Source organism: Nymphalis io, chromosome 6 (genome assembly GCF_905147045.1).
Source record: "Nymphalis io chromosome 6, ilAglIoxx1.1, whole genome shotgun sequence".
NCBI lineage: Eukaryota > Metazoa > Arthropoda > Insecta > Lepidoptera > Nymphalidae > Nymphalis > Nymphalis io.
In genome coordinates this window covers 2,226,888-2,252,026 of record NC_065893.1, presented here as the reverse complement: position 1 = coordinate 2,252,026, position 25,139 = coordinate 2,226,888, and the positions used below count along the sequence as shown (strand labels likewise).

The window sequence follows — 25,139 nt, the reverse complement described above, 5'->3', positions numbered from 1 at the left end:
TGGTTAGAACAGACAGAGAGACCGACAGAGAATCTTAATAGAAGATTGCGGGTTCACGGCAGGGCTAGCACCACTAAATGTTCATCTGCTTAATTTATGTTTTTTTTTATTTATCTCATGTTCGACGTTGAAGGACACATCGTGAGAAAAACTGTATATAATTGAAAATCTTTCACATGTGTCAATCGACCAGCATTGGAGCAGCATAGTGAAATAAGCGTCAAGCCCTCTTCTCAATAAAGGAAGCCTTAGTTCAGAGGAATACATATATTAAACGCTGTTTAATTTTATTGTTTTGTAATTGTGAAGAGTTTTTTTTTTATAGTATAGGTAGGCGAACGAGCATATGGACCCTTTGATAAGTTGTCACCAACGCCCATAGACATAGGCTTTGTAAGAAATGTTAACCATCGCTTACAATACCATTGCGCCAGCAACTTTCGAAAAATTCTGTTGCTTTTACAGGTGTTGTTGGTATGAGTTAAGTTTGAAACTTTTCTCGATATTCTATTCTATTTTTTACTATATGTATCTTAAGAATATTGTGAAATGAATTGATGATCTTATCTCATAGAATTATTTTTATAAATCATAATCTAAACTATTCACAATATATTTTTACGATATCTCGTTCAAAGTTTGGCATGAGCTTCTTATGCGAGAGTGTAACCTGCCATTAGACTCTCGGGAGAATTCTTAGGCGAAGGTAATGTTTATGAGGGCTTTCACCGTTTTAACCCTTGCCTTTTACTCCAGATATAGTATTTTTGTATAAACCTTGCTTGTTTTTAGGTCAAACAGCCTTATGTCAAGTGTCCCTTTTGTGAAATAATTATATATGCATCCTAGGCACGTATGGTTCGTACGTGTTGAGGGTTTTGAACCATTAATCCCTGTGTGTTTTATGATGTTTTATAAGTGAATATTATAAGATTTTTTTTTTTTACATTATATAAAACTACGAACTCATGTTATTACAATTAAAAATACATCGAGGATAAAAGTTGATGTACATAAAACATTATTTGTTATTTTGTGGCCAGCCACGGAAAGATGTAAAGCATCAAAATTGATGGTATTTAAAATATTTATAATAAAAGATAACCAATAAATAAATATAAAGTTAGTTTTAAAACAAATATAATATTATATAGCAACGAAGTATTTAGTACACGCGCGATGTGCACACAAGGAAAGCGCGCCTGATTTGAGCCGTCATGACAGCATAAGATAGCGTAATGCCGTTTACCGTCACGGCATACGAGTCAGACTTGTCTTGTCAATAGTATATCTATTTGTTTCACATTAAAATATACTTTTAGAAAATTGTGTGTACATTTATATAGCTACATATTTATGTCCAGGTTAGACGAACAGTTTTTAATATGGATATATTCTAAGGAATATAAGAATTATTTACGCATAAGCTGTGTTAGCTTATTAATGTATATTAGCATTTCTGTTTGACATCTTTATGAATAAAGCCAAAGGTTAAGTAAAAGAGTAGTCGTTCACAGCAACAGCCTGTAAATGTCCCACTGCGGAGCTAAGACCTTCTTTTTTAAGGAAAAGGTTCTTTGAAGTTTTATTGCTTTTCTTGGATACATACATAACATATTTTCATCCAACACATAAGTTAACAATCACTTGTTTCAATCACGGGGCTACCTCCACATTACAAAGAGTTAAACAAGTATAATATGCATTTTGTAAATAAATTAAATCACTTTTAAAATCGTGAAACATGTGCTAGACAGGACAAGACTGGAGTAATAAAAAAAATACTTACAACTTTGTATTTAATATTTGATCAATCTGTTGTTGAACTATATCATTCATAAAACTGCACATAAAATAAAATCTCAAAATAAACGCACATATTTGACATTATTATAAAGTCCATAACATAACACACACATTGAAATATTGAGAGACACGAGTATACTATATTTATGACGCCATAGCTTTCACTTAAACTCGCCAAAGAGGTTGTTTGAATGTTAACCGAAAAAATGCCATCAAATAAATTCAACCCTTAACAATCAAATGAACGTTGGCCTACGCATTTTTCTACGGGGAATACGGGAGCGTTTTATTCACGTAAAACGATAAAAAGGTATAAACGGTTATGCGACGGCGAGTTAGAAAATAATTCGAGTAATGTACAAACAATTGCTTTCAATATATTGAAACAATTTTTAGATAAAATATAATACGTCATATATTTTATAAATATAATGATTAGATTATAAAATAAGACAAACATTGTGGATATTAAAATGTTTTAGTATTTAGTATATTATTTGTGTTGGTTCTAAAAAATACTGATTTTTTTTATGAATTAATATTTTTATTTTATTACGAATACATTTCGAAAATACAATCAAATTATTTTGTAATCAAAATAAAATAATAATATTATACATTAAAATAATTTCTTATTAAATTGAACGCTATATTTTACGATATTTAAAACAAGAATCGATTAAATTTCAAGAGGTTCATTAAGAATTCATTAAGATGTATAATTATGAGACAGCCTTCTTAAAATCAAAATACATAATCTTGAATAATATTACTATGTAATATTTTATTTCAAGGATGTCGGTATATATTTCAATTAGAAAAATATATAATTAAAATATACTTTATTCAAGTGCGCTCTTATAAGCAATTTGGAATCATAATTATAACATATTTAAAGTAATTTATAGGTAAATGAAACCTGTTTATTAAGTTTATTATAGACCAGAATACCATTCCCCGGGATGTTTTAAGTTGGTGAAGTCTAAGCTTTATGTTATGAAATTATCTTTATATTATTTATATTGTATAATAATTATGTTGAACTTCAATTAGAAAATAATATCCTACATCGCTATATTTTCAGTGAAAGGTATGACTTGGCAAAAATATGAATAGAAAAGCATGTACACGGTGGCTAATGAGCTTGTGCAATTCCAAAAGTGTTTGAGTCACTATCAAATAAACATATATATTGTTACTTGTATGATGAATGAATTAATGATAGTAACGCGTATCCTTTGAAAGCATTCGATATTTTCACGATTCATGAAAATTAAACATAATATATTGTGATTTACCAATAACTAAAAAGTATGGATTCTAATTGATTAATTAAAGATGTCTCCGATCGTATTAACATAATATAAGAATACATAATGACTATAATTTTATCCCATCGATGAATTTAAATCATGTGTTAAAAAAGTGCAAAAAACGCTTATCTATTACAAAAAACAAGAATATATTATGAATATAAAAAATACTTAGTTTGTATTACATAGTTTAAAAAAATAGTCGAGAAAGCAATGAAATGCAACTAGCAAATTGTATTATTTGAACATCAAATAAAATACATAACAAAAGTGATTAAAACACCGGCTCGTAACAAACGTCAAGAGCATTCGCAACCAATTTTGCATAGCGCAATTACAATATGAACTTAAATTCCTTACCGTAGAAATTAGATATAAATTGCTGAAACTTCTACAAAGATCGATGCAATAAATGTGAATTTTGATACACAATATACAAAAGATCAGCGTTTCTAATATTTTTTTGTTTATGCGTACACATTTTGTTGTTTGTGAGTGTACGCGCGTGTGCATGTGTGCGGGTGTTTGTGTCTAATTATATGAAAATTGAAATGACTTTCTTTACAGTATTAAATTGATATACATGTAAAATACACACACAGTAGGAATGTTGTAGTAGTAATATTAATAATAATAAATAACTTTATTCACCAAAAAGAAACAAAGACAAAAAAATAAATCTTTAGGTGATATTACCCATTCACCACCATTTTCTAATATGTATTTACCCTACATTTGACTGAATAAGGTTTTCACTTCACCACTAAGCAAAAATTTTTAATTAAAAAAAAAAACTTAAATATTTGTAACTTGTGCCAATCAACAAAATAGCTTTTCATTTTCCCGGTTGAAAACCAAAGAAGTCTTTGTACGGAAATGCTGTCGTTGCGACGCGACCGTTCCCGTCTTGCCGATAAAGTATGAATTTCATTTCGATTATGCCAACTGGATGATGAAAGAAATAATCGACATTTAAAAATCGAACATTATTTTTTAAAGTCCCATTTGAAAGATATTGTAATGGGTCAGATATTTAGAAATCAAATAGTTCAAGTTCAGTTCAGAGTATATTTTAGAGTTGCCTGCGTTTATGTTTATACAAAACTTTATTTAGATTCGATTAATATGTTTAAGGAATGTATTGAGCCAGTGGAAAAAAAAACCGAGATGGTCCAGTGGTAAGAAAGCTTGAATCTTAACCGATGATCGTGGGTTCAAACCCGGGCAAGCACCACTGAATTTTCATGTGCTTAATTTGTGAATATAATTCATCTCGTGCTTCACGGTGAAGGAAAACGTCGTGAGGAAACCTGTATGTGTCTAATTTCACTGAAATTCTGCCACATGTGTATTCCACCAACCCGCACTGGAGCAGCGTGGTGGAATAAGCTCCAAACCTTCTCCTCAAAAAGGGAGAGGACTTTAGCCCAGCCGTGGGACATTCACAAGTTGTTACGGAGCCAGTGACAAATTTTATGACATGCTGCTTTGCCAATTAGTAAAATAAATTGATTTCATACGGGATACGTCGCGAGATAGCAGCACTGAGCGCTTTCTATCGACTGTATTACGGCGAGTGCTCTGAATAATTATTCTCTCTAATTCCTGCTTCACCCTTCCTTCTTAAGTCCACGCGAGCTGGTTCTCGATGTCACCGCCTAACTGTGACATCAATTCCATCGCGCACAAAGAAATTTGGCAACTCCTTTCTTTGTCGCACTACCAAAAAATGGAATTCCTTACCAGCTCACGTGTTCCCCTCCTCTTACAACCCGGGTTCCTTCAAACGAGGCGTGAAGAGGCATCTTGCGGGCCGGCAAGGCGGGGACGGCTGGTACAGAACATTCTTTCCGACTGTACTGGCCGTCGTCGCGTTTGGACTCTACTATCACTTACCATCAGGTGGAGTAGAGTCATTTGCTATCCCGGCGAATACAAAAAAAAAACATAAATATAATTTTATTCTGTATAATTAACTGTACAATTTCATCAATAAGAGTAACTAAGTTTATTTTACTAAATTTCTGTAGAATTTACATTCCGAACTGATGGTAATTTTACATTCAATTTAATCCTGTGACAAGATTATGTATTGATGTGTTTTATTTTTATTTATTATTCGTACTCAGGCTCGCATAAAACTACATATCGTAAGACATAAATATAAACAACTGGTAAACACGAGCAATCGAACAAGATTATTTATTATGATGAATGATTGATTTTCTCGCCTGTTCCCGGATGGGAAATCCGGCCTAGTTCATCTTGGGTCTATCCGTGAGCTGTTTATTTCTTCCGTGCCGTCTTAACTTTATTAAGCTTGTTATGAAGCTATTGATGATCACATAACACTTAACGTTTAAATAATGAAGAGACATAGTGCACTATAGACTAAAGCGATGTTGATAATATTTAGATGCAAAATAGTTATAATATACTCTCCTCTATACATATATGATTTATGTATATATGTATGTATATAGTTTATATAACTATATGTAATATTAGGTCCTTACATATGAAATTGTCGTTTTGTACGGGAGGAATATAAAGTCATTTTTTTTGTAAAATATATTTAATTAATCAAAGTATCCACCGTTGTGTTATCGATGCACTTTTGCCATCTCATAGGTTGTTCATTGATCCCTTTACTAAAAAAACCATGGGGGGCGAGAATTAATAAACTCTTTGAAGGCGGTTTGGACTGCCACATCGTAGTTGAATTTTTTTCCATGTAAGAAGTTGTCCAAATTCCGCAAAAAATGGTAATCTGTTGGAGCAAGGTCCGGGGAGTACGGTGGATGTACCAGACATTCCAATTGTAGCTCATCTAACTTAGTGGTTGTTTGTTGTGCAGTGTGCGGTCTTGCGTCGTCGTGAAGCAGCAGTGGCCTAAAGCGATTAACCAATCTCGGTTGTTTAGCAGCTAGTTCTTCCTTCATGGTTTACAGTTGCTGACAATAGATATCTGCCGTAATCGTTTGGCCAGATTTTAGAAAGCTGTAGTGAACGTCACCGCCGCTAGTCCACCAAACACTCACAAGTAACTTTTTCTGAGTCAATTTTCGTTTAGGGCAGGATTTGGCTGAGTCTCCAGGTTTCAGCCACTGCGACGAGCGCTTTCGATTATCATACAGTATCCACTTTTCATCACAAGTAATGATTCGATTTAAAATCCCTTCATTATTGTGTCGTTTGAGCAAAGTAACACAGCAGCCGACGCGTGTTTGCAAGATCGATTCACCCAATTCATGAGGTACCCATAGTTCAAGTTTTTTTACTTTCCCAATTTGCTTCAAGTGGATTAATACAGTTTTATCACTTACCCCGAAGCCTGCAGCTATCTCTGAAGTGCTTTGTGATGGATTCATTTCCACAATAGCCTTTAATTCTTCATTTTCCACTTTGGTCTCTGGCCGTCCACGGGGTTGATTCTGAAGGTCGAAATTCACGCACGGTACGTTTTTGGTCGAAACCAAAAACGTACCGTGCTTTCAATTTAAAACAAATCATTAATCTTTCAAGATGTTTCTGCAACACTGGTGCCACGGTAGAACTCATACTCGTAAATATACCGATATTTCATGTTTTCTATTGTGCGATAATAAGCGACGCTAAAGAAAAAAATGATGAGGAAAAAACAAATGAATGACTACTTTCAAAACTCAAATGTAGCACCTAAATGAATTTATAAATTTGAATTTATATATTTATATATTGAACTATAAAATTTCGTCATTATGTTTCGTTGAATTTGCGATAAAACAGCCGAGATGGCCCAGTGCTAAGAACGCGTGAATCTTAACCCATGATCGTGAGTTCAAACCCGGGCAAGCACCACTGAATTTTCATGTGCTTAATTTGTTATTATAATTCATCTCGTGCTTTACGGTGAAGAAAAACATCGTGAGGAAACCTGCATGTGTCTAATTTCACTGAAATTCTGCCACATTTGTATTCCACCAACCCGCACTGGAGCAGCATGGTGGAATAAGCTCTAAACCTTCTCCTCAAAAAAAAGAGAGAGGCGGCCTTTAGCCCAGCAGTGAGACATTCACAGGCTGTTACGGAAAAAAACAAGACATAAAATAATATTGGATTTTTTTTAAAATAATCATCATATTTTAGCAATATTGCAATAAATACGAGTATGTAGCTAAAGTAGATTTCAAATTATATAAAGTTATAAATTAACTGCAATATCTGTATAAATTGTCGCTTAGAATTTTGAAAACTTGAACCGCTTGACATACCAGGTCAAGCTAAAATGACTAATGCCGCAGCCAGAATCACCTTCTCAAGAGAGAACTTCACAACGACAAATAGTATCGTTTAGAAATTCGACACATACTTAGTTTGAATAACGAAAAACATTTATTTCAATTTTACTAGCTTAAAATATATTTTTGGCAGTCGGAAAACGTGAGTCTTGGAATGGACAGAAACAGCAAAGGTTTTGTCCCCTTGACAGTACCGATCAATCTATTTGATGAAAGCGGGCGTAAGTCCAGATGCAACAACAATGAATTTTCCTGTGCTTAATTTATCTCCTATATGACGATGAAGGAAAATATCGCCAAGAATTCTGCATATCGATAAAAGAAAAAAAACTGCCACATTTGTGTACACCAACCTGCATCATAACAGCGTAGTGAATTAAGCTCGAGCCTTCTCCTCAAAAGTAGAGGAAGCCTTAGCCCTCAGTAGTGCGACATTGCCACGCTGTAACTTTTTAGTTTTTGTTAGCTGTAACTTTTTATTTCGTCTAAAAACACTATATTTTACTGATTTTTATTTTATATGATCACATAAAGTTTTACGTTTCAATAATAAAACTTATAAAGATCTTAGTCCTTACGATGTTTTCTTTAAGCGTCTAGCATTATACATACATTTAGTACATAAAAATTCAGTGGCACTTGCATTGATTTGATCTCTAAAGCATCGGTTAAGATTTTATTTCTTATAAAAAATAATGCTAACTGGCAGGAGACAGGCTTATTTGATGGAAAGTGCTCATGGACATATGTAACACTGCAGGGCTTGCGCGTTGCCGGCCATTTAGGAATGTAAGATTCTAACCACTGGGTTATGTCAGCTGTTTTAATATTCGTATTAGTTATATAAAATTAATTCTTAAAATAACGAGATCTTAAAACGGCTTCACAACTAAAACAAAAATCAATTATTTCTTTAATTCAATTCAGCCATATTAACAATTAAGTTTTAGAATATAAGTATGATTGAGAAATATATATATTAGATGATGAATATGGATACGTAAAGTAAATCATGAAACTTACAAGACAAGAATATCAATTGATCTACATTGTGTGCAGTGCAGTTTCTTGTCTACGGTTTATGTTAGCGTATACATTCTGAACTGGAATCTAAACATTGAATTTAAAATTAGTAAACAAAAATGTGTAATTATTTGAAAGAGCGCACATACAAACATACGAGTCGCAGGCGCAAGGCGAATCAATAGATGTTTCAAAGCAACAAAAAAATGAAAAAAATATATATAACATAACGTTCATTTAATTTTGCAAGTCCAAATCAAATATGGAAAATCTAAAACTACAATCTAGCTAGTATTTGAAAATATTTCTCCATAACGCGTAATAATAAAGTTACGAATACAAATAAAGTTATCATATTTTTTATAGACAGCTATATTAAAAACTATGAAAACGGTTTTTAGCTCGTGATAAAAAACTTAAACGGCTATAAAATCTACATATACGTTATGAAGCTTAGCTATCTCAGAATATAAGCTTAGAGTATAAAAAGTTTCATGTTATCGAGCATCCCACGCTACATACGAGTGCTTGCGGAAGCTGTTCAGATCAGCTTAAGCTAAGCTACGGTTTTGTTGCTTAAAAATACACACACAAGTAACATAGTTAAAGCATGGAATAAACGTTATAAAAAGCACTCTAGTGTATTAAATTATTAAAATAAATAGTTATATTTTTTTTATAATTTATAAGCAAATAGGCACCTGATGATAAGTGATCGCCCATAGACAATATCTAGTAAGCACTGTAAGAAATTAACTATCTCTTACATAATTAATTATTAATTTAAAATATATAAATTTAATTAATTACTATTAAGTTAATCCGTAACAGCCTGTGAATGTCCCACTGCTGGGCTAAAGGCCTCCTCTCCTCTTTTTGAGGAGAAGGTTTGGAGCTTATTCCACCACGCTGCTCCAATGCGGGTTGGTAGAATTCACATGTGGCAGAATTTCAGTGAAATTAGACACATGCAGGTTTCCTCACGATGTTTTCCTTCACCGTAAAGCACGAGATGAATTATAATCACAAATTAAGCACATGAAAATTCAGTGGTGCTTGCCCGGGTTTGAACCCACGATCATCGCTTAAGATTCACGCGTTCTTACCACAGGGCCATCTCGGCTTAATAAATATATTAATAAATAATTAAGTTAATATTTGTCAGAAATCGTTGACCTTGCTCGATTGGGGATGATGATACATATACCGTGCGGAGACATCCGTACCGTGTGTTTGCGAAGTAAAGTATCACAGGCCTCTTCAGCACAACGTCTCGTTCCGCACTAATATATAGGCGATAGAGGCATTACATCGCGATTTACGCATATTAATTACGTAACAAAAATATTACGAAAATATTATTGCAAAAATAAGCCCTTCCCTGTCAAAAAAACAATTTCGAAATATAATAATATTTCCGTTAGCTTAAAAAATTAAAACGTAGAGGAAATGCTATAAATTATGTTCTAAATTAATGTATACTATTTATATTTATAATCAATTTTTTTTTTATATCAATTACCGAGAAAGAAGATGTTAATGCAATCCAAATAAGCCCATTTTATAAAGTGATTTTCTAAACGGTGTGTATATATGTAACACACATTGGAAGTTATTATATCGATTTTTTATATCAAATTAAATTACGAATACAAATTAAAATTAGTTACGTTATAATAGTTATCCTTTGTTATCAGCGTTAAGCTGTCAAAATGCAATATGCTGTCAGTAGCCCAGCCCGTTCTGAATTTAGCGATCAGTTTCGTTGATGCGTCAGCTTTCTAACGCTAATTTCTACTTTCATTATTATGGATACTGAGTACAATAAGTGTAGTAGTCGTATTAGTACCATGGGTGGTATTTATATTATATATCTTATTTTACAAGTGCTGTTATTGTTTGCGAGTTATTGTTGCCTTTAATTAATGTAGCAATTATTAATAACATACATTATATTTATGGCTTAATTTAAAGCTAATTTTAAAAATGTTATTATAAAATTTATAAATGTTTTATTAAATATTGATACTTTGCAATGATTTAATATTATGCTAATATTAATATAGGAACAAAAATCATATATAAATAATGTCCCTGACCGACTTTCAATGTGGCTTGTCTCGGAGACGAGTTGTAAAACGCGTGATTGTAATACAGAAATGTTTGCACAAACACATGTACACCATTAATATGCTGAAAAACCGTCACAATCGGAGAAAGATCGAGAATTGATTTATCCAAGTACTTGTCGAGGCAGGACAGTGATATCTAATTTATTTCGGACTGCTAAAAAAACGATAAATTTTAATATACTGATCAAGTCTTACCATGCAGTACCTAGTACTTCCAAATCCTTAGCCGTATACAGACCACTGGCCACACAGACCTTAAAAGAGACTTCAAAATTTCCAATATAAGATGATACATTGTCTTGTATAATAAATGTTCGTTGGCAGGTGTTACTACTTAGAAGTCAAGATAGTATTTAAAGTAAGGCCTCTTATTTTTTTTTCTTAATAAGATGCAAATATTAATGTTCTTAGTAATATTATTATTAATAAAAAACCTATTTCATATAAAACTTTAGTTCAAACAAAATTACTTTACAAATTCGCTGCAAACTTTGAGCGAATTTAATTCAAAACTCGCTCTTATGTCACTTAGAATAATGTAGAAATTTCTATACAGTTTCAACGAACAGCATGCCATATTGCATTCTAGTAACGTTATTAAACACGTGATTGTGCATGTTCCTGAAAGTAGGTTAACTGAAAACTGCATTGGTTATATGAAAAAAAGGTGCTGCAAATTGACTTTTATTGCTAATGCAATAAGAGTTAAGTTTTATGCAACACACCTCGTAATCGAGGTCATATCATTACAAGTTATTTATATAAATAAGAAAAAATCTTTTCTTGAAGGATTTGAATTGACTTTTATTATATTTGTTTAAATTTCTTTTTTTAATTTTATATTCAGAACATTAATAATTATAAATGCAAAACAGTACCGGCTACGTGAGTGAATATGAAAGGTTTAATTCCGACTTGCCATTAGGGAAAATATACGAGATTACATAAAAATTGATAAAAAATATTTACAAATATGTTATAGTTCAGCATTCAATAGGACTTGAATAATGAGGTTTTATCTAATAAATATAAAAACTGTTATACGGGTTTGAGTTTCGTAATTATTTCTGATGATTTATCCATGCTTGCCATTCTCACAGGAGACTAACAAACGGCGTGGGAAATACAAACACACACACACGCTCGCATAGGCGAACATACACGCGCAAATACACACATACACACACACGAGTAGATCTTTAAATACTCTCATATACAGATGAGACAGTAAAGTGAATTGCTGCGAATCAAGAGAGACTGACTGCAAGACAAATGTATGTATCTGCTCTCCAAGACATGACGTGGACAATGCCAATTCGACCACTATTGATAATTCCTTGATAAAACAAAAAACTCGCTAACTCTTATTGTCCAGTTCTGGGATTTAAGCTCAGGATCGCATTGTCTACAACCAAATCAACATACTAATGGTAGGTGTATTCACATGTTGATTTGACGCGGTATGAGGCAATAACACAATTACTGCTACTGAAATAATATTATTATTGGCAGATTATTATCAAATTAAGAAACGATTAAAGACAGATATGAACCAATCAGCCAATATGCAATCCACTACTGGACAGGCCTCTCCCACGCTCCTAGTTATCCTCCATTCAGATCCCGTCATATTTCTAGTGAATACAGATAATAAGTATTATTTTATTCCATGTCAGGGTGATGCCATTTAAAAAATGTCCACATAATAGGTACGCTATCAAATTTAATATAATATTATTGCTATTTTAATGTAAAAAACTTAATTAAGGCCAAGGTTAATAAGAGGCAAACTGTGTTATATTTGCATAACAGGATGTACTCTATGTTTTTAGAAGCATATTAACTGACAGTCAGTTTATACGGGCTTCGGTAACAATAATTTTAATTATAACATCAGCCTTTGTTAAGCTTTAATGACGACCTGAAATTTTCACATTAGCAATAACCGTAGCGTATTTGTCATGAAAATTTAAAGAAAATATACATTATGGCGTTTTCAGTGCGACAGATGGAACATATTATTCATTGAAGTAAGCTCATAAAAGCACTTTTCAATCACACACACACAGTATTGAATTAATTAATGAAAAGATATTTCAAGCTGGGAAAGTTGATTCTACCTGCTAGAAACAGTAGTACTGGGAGTAGTTGCACAATTGCGCTAACTTACACAGGTATGTTAATTAAATACATTTCAATTAAAAATTTATTAATCCTTGAACAATCATAACATGTATTTTGTTTTTTTTTTTTGTATTTTTGTAACAGCCTGTGAATGTCCTACTGCTGGGCTAAAGGCCTCCTCTCCTCTTTTTGAGGAGAAGGATTGGAACTTATTTCACCACGCTGCTCCAATGCGGGTTGGTGGAATACACATGTGGCAGAATTTCAGTGGAATTCGACACATGCAGGTTTCCTCACGATGTTTTCCTTCACCGTCAAACACGAGATGAATTATAATCACAAATGAAGCACATGAAAATGCAGTGGTGCTTTCACGGGTTTGAACCCACGATCATCGGTTAAGATTCACACGTTCTGACCACTGGGCCATCTCGCCTCATGTATGTATATAAAACCCGAAAAAAATATTGTGAACATGTTACTTCTTACTAGCTGGTGCTCAAGACTTCTTCAGCGTGATAGTCGGTTTTTTACCATACATTAAAAAAACAGTTTTTTATATTTGTTTTAGCAAATTCATTCCATGTATGTACAAGGCTTCTAGTGCTTTATTATATGTATAGAAGATTAATTTAAAATTATCTTTAAATGACGATAATTTTTTCACTATCATCTAATTTAGATGAAACAAATGCCTATATTTTGCTCCAAGCTGATCTTGAAACCTGTAGCTGATCTGTAAAAACCGTAAGAAAATCCATTCCGTACTTTCAGAGACTAGAATGTACATACAGACAGACATAGACAAACAAAAAAAAATCGTATTTTATAGATAACTCCAATGACTTGGATAAAGTAGAAGATTTATAGGCGACGCCTCTTTTAAAATCAAATTATATCGAATTGAGCCTCAGTATTACGCGAGTAATAATTTTTTGTCTGTGTAGAAAATACTAAAATTCTTGCGTGCCAGTAATAACTTAAGTTTCAATTCAATCCGATGGAACATGAGCAAAAACAACCAGCACATTTTTTATTCTAAAGAGAGAGAACAAGATTTGCTTATTTGTTATCGATAAACTTTGAAACTACTGAACGTAACATGGGTTACATTTTGTTTTAGTAATAATAAGATGTCTGTCAAAGCGCTACCGAGCTGCTTCATTCACATGAGCGTAACTCTATAGTCACAAAGTGAATTCCATGCGGGTGAAGACGCGGGCACAGCTACTATAACATATAAGGTGCTGATAATATATTATGATAATCAGTTCTAATTTTAGAACTTAGAATTTTACAATACAACAATTTTACTTACAATTTTAGAATCTTAGAAGTTTCAAATGAAACTTCTAAGATTTATATCTAAAAAAGTAGTCAGGTGTACTTTTATCTGCCTATACTGTTAACTATATGTTTAGCCCTGTTACAGATTTTGTTATTATTTAAAAATTCAGCGAATTAATCAAGTCTATGTGATAATAGTTTACACATGGACCTAAGATATTTAATACTTTCGCTAGTTCAAAGTTGATAACAAACTATTCTCAAGGCATATGGTAGTTGCGGTAGGCGCTGTTACAACATAATTCAAAGGATCGAAATTGAACAAGCGAGTTACACGTCATGAGGGTATATAGTTGATCCCCCATATATAACCCTATAAAGTTGATCCATTGTAGTTATTGTGTAACTGCTCGCCTCGTTAACGTATGTCCACTTCGTTTTGTTTTGATTTTTTTTTTTAATAATTTCAGTCACAAAATAGTTTGTTCTGTGCTAATTACAACTCTACTTATATTCTTATGCTTTCTTTAAAACATATTAAAATAATCACCATGGACAAATTTAATTTAAATTAGATTAGTAGTTCTTTATTTAAAAAACACACTTAGTAATCAGTTAAACAATGATGTATCTTCTTCTTTCAATTGTCAAATCAATAATGACAGTAAAAGAGAAATCAGTTTTTATGCCCAAAACTTTTTTGGTACATATTATTATGTTGTTTATTAAAAACGTTTAATTTTTAAGTACTTAATATTAATTTGCAGTTTTCGGTTTTGTGTTTTTTTTTCAGAAAATTACCCCATCGGAAATTGTATAAGTTAGACTTCGGTGAAATTAAAAAAAATCTAACACAAACATTTACTTTATTAATGATAAATTACTTAAATTGGTTTTATTCTTTTTAATAACAATGAAATGTTGTGTGTTATTTCATGATTAATTTTTGTTCCTTAATATGAGCTATTAAATCTAAATTATCTGCTGTATACATGTGCATATAACAGCGTTTTGTGCTTAGAAGTTTAAACAATCGTTACGGCTGCAGCTTAGGTAGTTAGCAGTTTATCGTTTTAACCCGTCTTTACAGTTGGCTTGTCAGATTTGTATTATGTCTATATGTTGTCTGGGGTTTACTAATTATCCTGTACAAAGTTCAAAGTAATGCCTTTAAGCTACTTGGTGGTAGGGCTTTGTGCTTTGTCTGGGAATCAACTCATTACGTTAATTCTACCGTTAAGCAGCAATATTTAGTATCCGTGTGTTCTGAATGGAAAGATGGGTAAGAAAGTGTAACTACAAGCACATGGTCATTTAGTTACAAGGTTGTAGGGCATTGGCAATAGTTAACATGTCTTGCAGTTCCAAAGTCTATTATGTGGCAAATCTGTCTTCTTGTACTTAGTGCAGCAAGGCAGCTATATTCGGGATAGGATGGTATACGTATTTAAGTCTGATTTATCCCATGAATGATTCATACACAATTCACTTCATTAGACAACATTATTAACTTCATTAACTTTAAATTTCTATTTCAAACACTTTTATTTTAATATAAACGTTACTTAAGACTTATCTAAAAATAAACGTAATTAGTAATAATATTTTTATATGTTTTCGTTTTATTTTAACAAAATCTTGACGCAGATTCAAAAATAATTTGAATCAAGAATGAGCGTTATTTTTTTTTTCAAACGACTTCTGAATTATAAATACACATATAAACGTAATCCCTGAGGCAGCTTTTATGTAATAAGACGTAGTAAAATATTCAAGAAAAACTAAAGTGACTTGTGTAGTATAAATGACAGACATGAAGGTATAGTATAAGTGACGTCAAAATTATTTTAACAAAAAATATATATCCAACTTAAGTATAAAATACAAAAGTACAATTGCAATATTTTAACAAATGGTCGAATTCAAACAGAGATATCTAGAAAAATATTTCACATTCAAAAGAAAGAATATCAAAACGCTGAATGTAAACAAAGGGATGAATAATGAAAAGATTACCTTGACTTCATTTTTTCCATCAACTCGATTCTTCGCAACGCACATTTGCAGGGAAATGCGGTCGACCTTTACTAGTATAACTATTTGAATAGGATCAATTATAATATTAACCTCACATTGCTATTCATTAGAAGCAGAGTATAGAAAAGTTATATCTTTAATAACTATTATTTAGCTGCGGTTTCTTTTGTAATTTTTCGATACAATTAATCTGATGAATGATACAACACTGTAGACTAAAATTGTTGGAAAAGAATCGCCTTTATACGCTTGTATCGTACATTTAATTCTATTAAACAGCAAATCTTCAGAAGAGGGGTATTCTTTTGCTTAGAGCTGCATTATTCATATCTATGTCCAAAATTGATTTTATCATAAGACTTTACAGAGTTTTCTAACGCAACTACAAACAGTCTAAAATAAAACATATTGTTATAAGGAACTTAAAAATAATCGTTTCTATTATGTGGTTTTCAAAGGAAGAATTGTGGAAGGTGTGAAATTGTGAAAGTAATCAAATTAAATACTTAAAGTGGTTTTGTACCAGACCTTTTGAACAATCACTTTCGATGATGTAATTAAATGTGAAGCTACCATTGGTCTGGTGAGCGGATTATATAGATAAGACCCGACAAGAACCACTTTAACTCAAATTTATTTATTACTCCTAATATATATATATATTTATATATTACTAAAGGCCATTTAAAAATCTCGTCGTATAATGTAAGGAGCCGAAAAATTTAAGTGCAAGATTTGGAGTCAAAAATGATAATAATATTATTTAAATTATAATTCAATTTAATAATTATAAAAAAGGCGTTATGACCGAATCGAATGTGCAATATGTAGGTTATGGGCTAGACTATCTATTATACTGGCAATGTTTTCATTACTGATGGTTTTGCGGTCGATATCCACTCTGAACAAGTATTAGATACTTTAGTCCATGTTGTGTTTGTGCACTTTCCTTACTAGTACAAAATACAAAGCTTGTAGTAGTTACAATCTTTTACTATACCAATAATAAGCTATATTTCTTAGTACTGAGATCTTAACTCAAGATAAGAGGCTTAAATCGAGACAGGCATTACTAAGATTCAATCAACAGCCAATCGTTGTCCACTGCTGAACATAGGCCTCTCCCAAGGTGCGCCAAAGCTCCCTGTCCTCCGCCTTCCGCATCCAGTTGGTGCCCGCCACCTTCTTAAGGTCGTCGGTCCACCTGGCTGGAGGGCGCCCTACGCTGCGCTTGCCGATTCGCGGTCTCCACTCTAGGACTCGTCTGCTCCAACGGCCATCGGTCCTACGACATACGTGACCAGCCCACTGCCACTTCAGCCTGCTAATTTTGCAAGCTATGTCGGTGACTCCGGTTCTTTTCCGGATAATCTCATTTCTGATCTTATCCTTCAAAGATACTCCGAGCATAGCTCGCTCCATAGCACGCTGAGCGACTTTGAATTTGTGGACTAGTCCCGCAGTTAGTGTCCACGTTTCGGCACCGTATGTCATGGCAGGTAAGACGCATTGGTTGAAGACTTTCGTCTTCAAACATTGCGGTATAGACGACTTGAGGACTTGACGAAGGTTGCCAAATGCTGCCCATCCCAAGCGAATTCTTCGATCGGCTTCCTTCTCGAAGTTGTTCCTACCGACTTGTATTATCTGTCCTAGGTAGGTATATTCACTAACAACTTCGAGAGGTTTCCCCTCGACGTATATCGGTCCCGGCACGACATGCCTATTGAACATGACCTTGGTCTTGTCCAAGTTCATACCGAGACCGACACACCGGGAAGACTCGCCTAGGCTACGCAACATTTCGGTGAGTTGTTCCAGCGACTCTGCTATGATGACGATATCGTCGGCAAATCGAAGGTGTGAGATGTACTCGCCGTTTACATTGACTCCATACCTAGTCCAATCCAGCGTTTTGAAAACGTCTTCCAACGCGTTGGTGAACAGTTTCGGGGATATTACATCCCCCTGTCTCACCCCTCTGCGCAGTTGGATCGCCTTCGTCTTACAGTCCTGGATGTGGACAGTCATTGTAGCGGCGTTGTACAGACATCTCAGTACCTCGATATATCTCCAATCGATATGACATCTCTGCAATGAGTCGAGCACTGCCCAGGTTTCGATGGAGTCGAAGGCTTTCTCGTAGTCCACAAATGCCATACACAGCGGCTGATTGTACTCTTCGGTCTTCTGCACAATCTGCCGAACAGTATGGATGTGGTCCACGGTGCTGTAGCCTGATCGAAAGCCGGCTTGCTCTGGGGGCTGGAACTCGTCAAGTCGTCTGGCGAGACGGTTCGTGACGACTCTTGAGAACAGCTTATACACGTGACTCAGGAGGGAGATTGGTCTGTAGTTTTTCAAGAGGGTTTTATCACCTTTCTTGAAAAACAGTACCACCTCACTCCCGCTCCACGTTTCCGGGGTCTTGCCATGTTGGATGACGGAATTAAAGAGGCTTGCTAGCTCTTTCAGGACCGGAGTCCCGCCTGCCTTAAGCAACTCTGTTGTGATTCCGTCATCTCCCGGAGCTTTGTTGTTTTTAAGCTGTTCTAGAGCCGCCCTAATCTCTCCTTGGTCAACGACCGGGAGCTCCTCGGAGTAATGGCGCATAAGAGGGGCGCGCTGGTCATCAATACTGATTCCCACGGGTTTATCCGATCTTGAAGAGAACAACTGCCCATAAAACCTCTCTACTTCTCCGATAATCTCAGGCCTAGAGGTAACGACCCCACCATTTTCAGTTTTAAGTTTTGTCAGACGCGGCCTCCCAAACTTGCGAGCGAACACTTTCGATCCCCGATTTTGCTCAATCGCAGCCTTGATGGCACGGGTATTGGAGCGTCGGAGATCGCGTCGCGTCAGCGTTTTTATTGTTCGGTTTAAGGCCTTATCTGACAAAAACGATGGTAGTTCTCGTCGTTTTCTCATGAGCTCGAGTGTCTCAGCAGAGAGTTTTGGTGCGTTGTCTCTTCTCTGTGGCGGAAAACACTTGCGGGATGTGTTTTGCAGTATTTTGACCAGCGTGTCGGTTCTCTCATCAATGCTGCTTATGGTTTCCAACGCGGTGAATTGATTTTGAAGTTCCATTTGGAACTTTTACTAAGATTAATGTCTTTAATTTTTAATTATAACAAACGAAACATGTTGTTCTTAAAGGCGATGGAATATATTGTGGAGAAAAGCTGGTGGAATAAACTCGAAGCCATATACTTAAGATATTTCACAATGCTGCTCCAATGCAGGTTGATGAAAACATAATTGTAGATTTTCACCCGACACATACATTATATCACGTTTTTTTTTATTCAACACCAAGCTCGAAATGAATTAAAAACACATATAAAAGTGGTCTTAGTAAAACTTAACTAAAAAAGTGGTCTTAAAAACACATATAAAAGTGGTCTTACTCTGAACAAGTATTAGATACTTTAGTCCATGTTGTGTTTGTGCACTTTCCTTACTAGTACAAAATACAAAGCTTGTAGTAGTTACAATCTTTTACTATACCAATAATAAGCTATATTTCTTAGTACTGAGATCTTAACTCAAGATAAGAGGCTTAAATCGAGACAGGCATTACTAAGATTAATGTCTTTAATTTTTAATTATAACAAACGAAACATGTTGTTCTTAAAGGCGATGGAATATATTGTGGAGAAAAGCTGGTGGAATAAACTCGAAGCCATATACTTAAGATATTTCACAATGCTGCTCCAATGCAGGTTGATGAAAACATAATTGTAGATTTTCACCCGACACATACATTATATCACGTTTTTTTTTATTCAACACCAAGCTCGAAATGAATTAAAAACACATATAAAAGTGGTCTTAGTCCTTAACCTGTAAGGTCGACACGAAACATAAGAAGTGAGGAATTAAAAACGATTAAATACATTTTGAAATTGATTTAAAAAATTCAGTTGATTTGCTTTTTTTATTTTTACTAAAAAACAGCAAGACCAATTTTGCTGAAAACATTTTTAGTTCTTAATTATGTAATTGCATGTCGAATGAGCCCAGTCCGAAAATCATTCTTGGTTCGCGAGATAATCGAGGCGAAAAATAAATCCGAACGTACATACGAACATACCTACATACACACACAAACATCTCTATAAAAAAGTTAGATCTGGATTCTGGTGACTTTGAAACGGCCCCATGACATCAACTTCCTCTGGGAAGTTAATTAAGAACATAAAAATTCAGTGGTACTGGGCTTGAATCGACAACCATTAAATTTCACGTGTTCTAACCACTGGACTTATAACACATTGGAAATTTTCTCTATGGATGATACTAAAGGTCTACCATATTCGAAAACACGTCTGTTCTTAATGTATAAAGAACTGACTGATCTTATACGCTTAAACAATTGGCCCAAAACAATAAATCAACATTTAATATGAAACTATTTGAACACTATTATTTTCTTTTCATTTATGAAAGTTATTTTATGAGATATAATTTAGTTTGTTATTAAAGGAATATTCTAGCTTCATGTCTTATTAACTTCTTGTGTTAATATATATATATATATATATGTATATATACTTTTTTTTTGACACAATAGTTATATAACATGCGGAATATTTCTTATCTTTATTTAAAAGCTCAGTTTCTTGTTTTTACAAATATTAATCAAAAAATTAAAAAGAAACAATAACGTGAAAATCTCGAACTGTGCTCGTTCGAAATTGGAGTCTTAACTAGTCTTATATTAAAACCATTTTCTAAAGTTTGTTTGCTTGGAATACGAAGATAACGAAAACCAATTTACGAGCGCTCTGTGTAATTCCTGTATTTGCTCTAATTAGAGGTCAAGATGTAATTAACTCTGGCTTGACACACACAAAAATATCCGATAATCAAATAAAAAGGATTTGAAGGGCCCCAATAAGATAAATTTATAATCGTCGGCGGGTCGTTTCTATGCATAAATTAATTTTCTTGAAGATTAATTGCTAAGATTATTAATTGTACCGTAACAGCCTGTGAATGTCCCACTGCTGTGCTAAAGGCCTCCTCTCCTCTTTTTGAGGATAAGTTTTGGAGCTTTTTCCATCACGCTTCTCCAATGCTGGTTGGTAGAATACACATGTGGCAGAATTTCAGTGAAATTAGACACATGGAGGTTTCCTCACAATGTTTTCCCTCACCGAAAAGCACGAGGTGAATTATAATCACAAATTAAGCACATGAAAATTCAGTGGTGCTTGCCCGGGTTTGAACCCATGATCATCGGTTAAGATTCGCGAGTTCTCATCACTGGGCCATCTCGGCTCAGATTATAAATTGTACGCATATAATATTTTTGTATAAATAATTGTGAGCTTGTCAATTTTAGGTTATTAGGCTTATCGATATTTATAGTTATTAATAAAACTAATTTTGTAAGTAATAAACTATTCACTTAATCGTCATACATCAGTTTAAAGAACTTTATTACTCATAAAGAAAATTACAGTTATACAATGAGCAACACATATACAATAATATACATAAGTACAGTGGTAAAATTCATATGTTTATAATATACATATATTATAATAAGTTCAGGTGATAGTTCATATTTATATTATGTCAACCACAATTCAAGTGATTAAAAAGATACCCGAAAATAAAATATGATATAAAATAAAATTAATTTAATATTCACTCAAAACACAAGATATAACAAAGTAACTGTTAGCCATTTACAAGTATTTGAATATAAACATGTTAATTTGGTATTTAAACTGGGTGTGAAAACCGCTAATCCTCTAAAGACAGCGAAGCGCAAATTACTAACAAGGTAACTGAGTTCGGTTTTCAAAGCGAGTTAATTTAATGCTGGCCAGTACTTGAATTTATAAGAAATTAGGACTTCGTTTTGAAAATAACGAAATATTTCATATTTAATAAAGTACGGACGACTTTAAAAATTCATATTAAAATAATCATTTAATTCTTTTGAAGCTGGCAAATCTAAGCCGTAATAAGATTCAATTTTATATATTTTTCTCCTTATTTTTTAATTTGAAATATCCATAAATATTATGACAATCTTTACATCAGATTTGATTCATAAATATTTTTCAATAAAAAAATAATCATAATTATATTCTTATTAAACTTTTAAAAAAATATATGAAATCATCTAACTAACGATTTCATTTATACCTACATGTCGTAGAACATCTCTACGACGTAGCGGCTACGAATATTATAAGAGTAATGGATAAAAAAATGATATGGGTAATGAAAACCTTTTAAAATTAGTATTTAATTGAACTTCTCTTTCGACTTAATCCAAATCGCAATATATTTTATTTTTAATATTTTTAAATCAAATATTCTATAACAATTTCTATTTATACAAATTCTACTTAGAAATATATTTGTTAATCGTACCTGCTGCATTGCTGTTTAAAATAAATATCAATTCTATGAACTTCTTACAAAATATTTCTATAAATCTTTCTAGTAAAACTTCCAAAACATAATATTAAAACGGAACGTGATTTATTACGAAGGCAAGAACTAATAAAATATGAACGACACAACAAATCAAAAATGTCGGTAAGTACAAAACAAAAAGGTATTAGCATAAGGAAATTCTCACTTTTGTATTCCACGCGTTGAGTTTCACCAAGTCAGTACATAAATCACGAAACCACTACACGCACTCCCGATAACATCCGCGACACGACCGCTCGCCACGACGTCCGGGCGACGAATAACAGGTAAGGAGCGTCCCCCCACAATGATGGCGCACTTACGTTATCATTTTTGGCATCATTTCTGTTCACTTGTTATCACATTTTGTTAAACCCTGACAGTTTTGTTTGCGGTTTATTTTTTTTAATATTGAATTAATTTGATTTTGTTTACAAGTACAATATAAGACCTATTCACACGCAGAAAAAAATACAAAAATATTCGATCATATTTTGACAGTTATTAAAATTAAACTCTAAAGTTTAATTTAATATTCCTACACTTATTTAATATCAAATTGGCAAAATACTAAATATTAAGTAGAGTTACATAATTAGAAATAGAAAAAACGATTTTGAACAGTAAGTCGATAAAACTTACGATACCTATCAAAATACGTCATATTTAATTTTTCATGACTATTTAAAAAAATATATATTTATTTCAAACGTTGTTTGACAATAATATTTTTTAACGCTGGAAAAACACTTTACGCGTTTCTCCCACGGTAACAGTGGGGAGGTATTTAGGGCTCGCCGGTGTCCAAGGCGCCGAGTGCGCCCCGAACATTGGAATACCCACTAAAAAACCAGCGGGTACCCTTTCCGTCTTAACGAGGAGCGCCACGGGATCGCTTTCGCATGCTACCGTGAATAAGCTTTAAGCCTTTTTTAGCTAAGCTTTTAAGTAGCAGGGCCAAATTTCAAAAAATAAAAATATAGCCCGACCAACAGAGGTCATCTATTTTGTTTTCAATAACAATAATTTATATTTTTTTCTTTAAAATAAACATTGTAACGACAGTTAAAAGTTTTCTTGTGTGCGTGTGCTACGTAATGTATTTTAGTAGTATTTGAATTTTAAGCTTTGATATGACTTGCTAACAACTAGGTATATAGTGGCCACCTGGAGAATAAAATATCGGTTACGATTTAGTTGCTATACAAAAGAAAAATATTGGTTAAACCAATTAAATATCAAACAAACCGCTGCGTACTGAGGCCCGCGGAGTTTGATTACGAGTCTTATTAGATGGATGTATAGCTTAATGTAAATTTAATAAAAAATCATCAAACTATTGGAATAGTAAAAAGTATTTTATGCTTTTCTTGTCAATATTTATATATATTAATAAATAAATATGATTTTCTTGGTATGTTCGCTCTTCGCTCTTCGTCATTCATGTAACCGATTTGTTTAGTCTTAATCTACCCTTGTGAAGCCGGTATGGGTAGCTAGTAATTTATAATAATATCCTTATTTTTAGTTTATTCAACGGTAGATGGACAAACAGGCTGCCAAATATGGTTACCATTCCTCATAAATAATTATTGGCACTGCAACAAGAATTAATCAAGTCAATCATATTTTAATCATGGCGATGAAAAGAGATATATGCCCGTGCCTTAAATATCTCTTGTGACTGTAATTACACTGGGTCACTCACCTTTTAAACTGGAACCCAGTAATACAGACAATTAATGTTTGACGGCAAAATGATTGATGAATGGTTGGCACCGATCTAAATCGATCTGCACAAAGCCATTTCCAAGAAAAATAATACTCATTATAATAATGTAATAGTAAAATGACATATTTAAGTCCAAATATATTTTTGTTCAATAAGCGGGTTACACATTTTAATCCATTATGAAACTCGACTCGATTTTAAGGGAACGATTTCTCAACAACCTACTTGATCACCAAAGCAACAATTTAAATATTTCGTACATTATAATTTCAATGCATTGATAAAAACAAAAAAAAAACTCTTGTATAAGGCAACTTATGACAAAATGTTGCTTAAATTAATTCAGAATCCTTTAAAGGCGGGAGTGATAAAATAATTAAATAGAAAGGTTAAAGGATTTTAATCGAATAATAATCAAAATACTCTTATGAAATATAAATCTTTATATATTGTAAATTATTGCAGTTGCATTGTACTGATCAAAGGAAGAAAGGTACTTCTAAGATCCAATCCCACAGATAGCTCGGATTAAGTGTAACGTAACGTAATTGCGCTGTTCAGATCTGTAATCAGTTTAGTACATTTTAAAGGAATTGGAAACACATTCGAGATTATTTTGAAAGCTTAGAATTTGTAGGATTCTTTTAATGTAGCTTATTTATAAAATATACTGTAAATTTTACGTCATAAAGAAAACATAATATATTTTAATTAAGACCTGGCAAGGCTTTGTGCGAGCATGTCGGGGTGGTTCACACATCATCACATATTCTAACGACAAACAGAAATAGTATTGTGTTTCGCTTTGTGAGCTTAACTACTTGTTCGTATTCGTGGAGAATTGGAAATAGTTAATATTTCTTACAGAGCTGAAGTCAATGCATATACATTCATTGTTTCTTTGAAAGTTCAAACCTTCTCGTTAAGATGTGAAATGGCCTTCGCCCATCTATTGGACATGAGA

The 25,139-nt window shown here is 33.2% G+C and overlaps 1 protein-coding gene across 1 annotated transcript in view; it reads right to left on the bottom strand.

Moving 5' to 3' along the window:
• LOC126769144 (acid sphingomyelinase-like phosphodiesterase 3b) overlaps positions 1 to 22,710 on the bottom strand; it is a 77,298-nt gene extending 54,588 nt beyond the window's left edge. Inside the window, exon 1 of the mRNA XM_050487756.1 lies at positions 22,610 to 22,710. The gene's annotated coding sequence lies outside the window, so the exon portion shown is untranslated. The remainder of the gene's footprint in view (positions 1 to 22,609) is intronic.
• Between the last annotated feature and the right edge of the window lie 2,429 nt (positions 22,711 to 25,139).